Below are 6,000 nucleotides of genomic sequence, written 5' to 3'. Positions count from 1 at the left end.
AATGGATCTTATAGAATTAATTTCCTAATTATTGAATCCCATATCTCTGAAACTTTCTTTAAAAAATTAAGAAACATTTCCTTGGGCGGTCCTTGAAGTATCACTCAAGTTCAATATTGGTCCTTTTCAGAGGAGTACCATTTTGTCTTTGAAAACTTTAACTTGTATTAAAGATTGAGGTCCTACTATAATTAGGATAGATTGATATCTATGTTGAGATGTATGTATATATTATAGTTTTAGTTAATGATAGTCCCTAATAGCATATATTTAATAATATGTGATGTCGTGGATAATTATATTAGTGTCCATGCATGGCATATATATGTATACTAATTGCATGTATAATTACATCAATGTTCATTATATGCAATGCCAAAGTTACACCTATATCTTGATGATTTTTTTAATATATACTAATTAGGACATATTTAGGGTAAATTATAAATTTTGAAAGATGAAAATAATATTTAGAAATTGTAAGGACCAAAGTAAGAAACAAGTCATCTATTCAGAAAATTAATTAAATCTCGTACCTTTCATTTTTTTTTTCTTTCAAGAATGAATGTGCATCATTTGTACGAAAACGGAAAATGCTATTCATCATCATTAATGGACAAAATTTTATCACATTTTGATACATCACCATTTATTGGAACTAATTTCCATCACAGCTGTACGTTGGAGTGGGTCCCAACATTTCAATTTGTGGGGTTATGGAAATATATCATCCCTCTCTTGTCAATTAATTACTTGGGTTAATTATGTTTGGTCCCTGTTGTTGGTATAAGTTGGTCAGATACTAATTTCCATCTTTTTTTTGTTAAGTTTAATGAAGTAGGTCATATTATAATTTTTTTTTTCTCTCAAAAAAAATATAGCGCTCCTTTAATGAACTTCAATGAATTATGGTGTAATAGACGTATATTTTTTTAGAACTTAGCATAGGCTGCTAATTAAGGTAGACATTGTAATATTGTATTATTAATTCAATGTGTTAACGGAGATAGAAAATAGAATAGGATGGGACATAAGTTCCATGGTATGATATAATTGTATAATTATTTTAAGCACAGCTATAATAATTTTTATAACACTATTACAAAAAACACATTTACCTCGCCCATTTATTATTGGATGTGCTTTCACACATATAGTATATGTAACGACTAACAAGTGGTAGCATTGTAATTACTTTGAATTTTTTACCGTCTGTTCGGTATAACCAACCGATAGCGCCATTGGTGCCCCCTTCATTTTCCATCGATTAAATTTTACGAGTAGTTAATTATTATTGAGCGACTCTTCAACATCGGTTTGGCTAAACGGGCGATGGTACTGAGGGGGTTACTTTTACCATCTGTTGTGTACATGATCCGTTAGTGTCGGATTGATCAATACTGATTGGTATCCTTACTGAACTGATGGAGATAATTTTGAGTGGGCTGAAGCTTCAAACCCGATGGCCGAATCGATTCGCCAGCATTGGGTTCGTCAAACCCGATGGCCGAATGTGCAATGCCGATGGTATATATATTGATTAACGACATCTGTTTTGAGCTGATGGCATATGTACATGTATACCTTTCGTATCTAGTTGATAAGCAAACGGTTCAGAATCCGATGACAAAACGCAATTGCAACTTATAATGAAGTGTTTTACTCTAGTAGTGTAATTAAAAAAAAACAAAAACAAAATTAGTATATTTTGAACATTTTTTTGGATTAATGATGAATAGGCAAGTGCCTCCCCAGTACGGTCTTATTTAATGAATTCTAGAAGTGCCCAATTTCAGAAGATATATGATCAGGTCCAAAATATATAAGTAATTAGTAATAAAATCAGAAATTAATGTACAATGATAACACTATATATGCTGAGTAAAAGATCAAAATAGTTGCACTGGTAATAGTAGAACAGTAGGGATAGTTCTTGTCTCTTTCTTTTCCAATGTTACTTGTCAAAATGAAATTTTGTATTCTTGCTAAAACCATTTTGGGAGCATTTAATTTCTCTTGTAATGTTACAAATAAGAATACCGAACAATACTTCAAAACAAACTTTTAATTTGTCGTGACTTGTTTCTCTTTATCTCTTATATAAGTTGATATTAATTGCCATAATGATAAAATTGGGCTGTCCAGTCAACGTCACATATGATCACATGTAAAGACGTACTAATTACAATTACAATGTTCTTGTTCAATATAATATTATTCACAGTTTATTAATTAGCTTTTCTAATTTGTCCAAGATATATAAAAGCACGATGAAATTCCGGTGTGAATCATGGATCAGTGGAGTGTGTGCGCGCTTGAAATTAGTGAATGGGGTGATTCAACACATTTTAATATTCACAAGACATGTGTCGAATTTTGAACTTGTAATTTGTTTACATTAAATTATTTTTTTATCACTAGATCAAAAACAGCTGGTTCTTACCCGTTGTTTACAATGTTAATAATTAATTTATTCTAAAAGTGTGAACCATATTTAACGTTAATTAAGTGTGAATTATAAAATTGCTAATATATTTATTGGTTGATGAAGTGTAAACTGTTAGTAATATTAGGGATTGGTGATGAAAGATAGCACATGCTTCTTATAGTTATATATGCCAAAAATATCCTAACGATTGCCAGCAAACTTTTTATAATTATATATAATTGTCTAAATAATTGTTAGTAGACTTCTAATTATTATGCAAAAATGAATCAATGATTTAATTTGGGTCCCACTATCAAGTTTGATACATAAACTATCAAAATTACGGAATTTCAGTTCCTGACCTGAACTCACTTTTTTTTATTTGTTTGTTAAATATAAAAAAATGAAGAACCGGGATTTAAAAGGAATGCGTATCCTCTGTATTAACTCAAAAATAAATCTTTTGAGTTAAAGAATATCAATCGTCTGATTTTAAACGGAGTTAATCCGGTACTTGTTTATAACATAGGAGATCTTTCAATATTAGTGCAGATTTAGTCGCATAAATCTTAAAACAGATCAGACAATTGATATTCATTAACTCAAAAGATTTCCTTTTGAGTAAATGCAGAGGATATGAATTCGATTTAAAAGGCGACCTTGATCTGAAATTTTAAATAGCGGCCCTAACTTCTTCTTCTTCTTTTTTTTTTTTGGCAAAGTGGATTTTCATCTGTTTCAATACAAAACAAAATAGTTCATACAAAATAGTGTATGGTACCGAATATCCAAGTATCGATTATCTACAAAACAAAGTAGCATACCATAAAAGGAATCAAACTAATATATCTAATAACACTAAAATCAATCACTAATAGCAATCACACTAGTGGAAAAGAAGCTAGAATTAAGTAAAAACCAATCAGGAGACAATAACCCAGCTGCCTCATCAATGGAATCATAGATATCTCTGCCATCCAACCCTCCTAAACCAAGAGAAGGGTCCACGTTTGAATACATAGAGAGCTTGTTATGTCCTGCGAGTTCGTATCCAAGAGTACTATCAAGGTACCTATCTGAGTCAAATGAGAAACATTGAAAGGCATAATTAATGATAATTTACAATATAAATTATCGAAACGGGCCTTACACAAGTAAGAAGTCGAAGTGATTATAGAAGAAGATACAGAAGTAATAGATGGTATCCGTGCATGTTGAAAATAAATTTTATTCTTAGTCAATCAAACAATCCATAAAGTAGCAGCCCTAATTAACTCATCCAATAATGATTTCTTTAAAGGTATCAAATAATAAAAATTCCAAAGGTCAGACACTTGTGTGCAATTAAAAGCAATATTGTTATGATTACCAATTCATGATCACAAAGTAGAAATAAATGAACAAGTAACAAAAATGTAATCTACAGTCTCAGAGACACCACAAAATGAACAATCTACATTGCCTTGCCAACCTCTAGTACGTAAATTGCATTTAGTTAGAATTTTATCCTACTGAAGTAACCAAACAAAAACTTTGATCTTAAGAGGAATTTTTGCCTTCCAGAGGTTATTGAAAATATTGTTTGGAATACCCCTAAATGAAAGTCATTTATAAAGAGAGTGAACGGTAAAAAGACTCAAAGAAGTCCATCTCTAGTAAATACTATCCAACTGATCTAAATCTAAAGTATGAAGATGAAACATCCCTAAAAGCTGATTCCATTCATGAAGGATAATTCCTGTTAATGGCCTGTTAAATTGTAAACTTAACGGGAAATTAGAAAAAACTTCAGAAACAGTAATGGATGGAATAATTGTAATTCTAAAGAAATTAGGAAAGAGACAATATAAAGAGTTGTCATACCATACATCTAGCCAAAAATAAGTATCATTGCCATCCTCTACAATCCTTTTAATGCCCATATTAAATATTGAGGAGGGTTCAAATGCCTCCATTTTTTGTGCCTCCACCATGCCTCCATTTTTTAAAACTTTAATGATTCAAAATTTAAAACTTAAAAGTCAAAATAAAACCGTTGGATATGATCTACATCATTTTATCTATGCACGTGTAAAAAATTATGACATTTCAATTTTATTTGGGTTGTCATCAAGAGCTTGTTAAAAACTTACTAATGTGGATCATTTCTAGACGTTGATTTTTGAACTTATTGATTCACATAAAAAACAAAATTGAAATGTGATAATTTTTTATGAGCACATAGAGAAAATAACATAGATCACATCTAACGGTTTTATTTTAACTTTTAAATTTTAAATTTTGAGTTATTAATGTTTTACAAAATGGAGACATGGTGGAGGTACAAAAAATGGAGGCATTTGAACCCTCCTCTTAAATATTTCTATAAGATCTAAGATACTAACTCAAAATGAAGAAAATCTATTAGAAGCTAAATCAGTTGAATCATATTTAGCAATAAGAATGGATTTCTATTTACCAATTACACTGGGGTCTTTAAATCTAAACCACCATTTAGCTAACAAATCAATATTCATATAATTGAGATCTAGTATACCTACCCCCATTTGATTTTTGGATAAACATATATTTGACCATTTAATAAGATGATATATCTTTCTATCAGTGGTACCAGAAGTTCAAAGAAATCTTTTTGTAATGATGTTAATTTTTTTTTCTAATAGTAACTGGTAGTCTATAAATAGAAAGTCAGTATAAAAGTATAAATAGAAAATCAGTATAAAAGCATGGATGACAAAACATAATTTAACCAGTTGAATTAATTTTTTTCGTGTCATTTTAAACAAGAAGAATGTGTATGAGATAGTTTTAAATTCTGGTTTTCCTAAATTTCGACTTTTTACATATTCTTCTATAAGTTAATTTAAAAAAATAATGTCTTAAATAAAAAAATCGGATATTATCATGCCCAGCTATTTATAGTGATTCAGTGACCAGCATATAATATTTGTCTAGATTTTTGGACTCTGATCACTGCTGTGCTGTCGCCTAATTAAACTATATTTTTAATACCAAAGCAAAAAAGTAAGAAAAATAATAATAACAACCAAACAAGCACTTACATAACATATATAGTCCCATACTATTACGTAATTAAAAGTGGGGCTACACAGTGTCAGACACCAGACAAGGAAATAAAAGAAATGAAGAAAAAGGATTTCTAAGACTGTTGGGTGGGGTCGCACGCACAGGCGGCCGTGTCGTGTGACAATATTTGGGAGGTGGACAGGAGGGGGCCAGGGTTTGACACCTGTCATCTCGCCCGTGTATGGCGCTTTTACTTCACACGTGCGAAACGCGTGCCAGTGCCGCTGGTCCTGAGAAACAATGACTCAATGAGAGGAGAGATCAGATTATCAGCAGGTCAGATCACTTCACTTGCCTGGCTCTGTCTGAGAGCCTGATACCCAATCCCAATCCCAATCCCTAGCCAGATTTTTTTTTATTAACTGCTGACTTCCTTTTTTCTTTCATATTTTCTTTCATTATTTCTCTAAACATTCTTCAATTATTTTTAGTCATGTTTTTTTTCAAAAATAAATTAATTAATAAGCAAAGTTTGGATTGTCGCA

Source organism: Carex rostrata, chromosome 31 (assembly GCF_964058835.1).
Source record: "Carex rostrata chromosome 31, lpCarRost1.2, whole genome shotgun sequence".
Lineage (NCBI taxonomy): Eukaryota > Viridiplantae > Streptophyta > Magnoliopsida > Poales > Cyperaceae > Carex > Carex rostrata.
Note: the sequence above shows the minus strand (reverse complement) of the source record.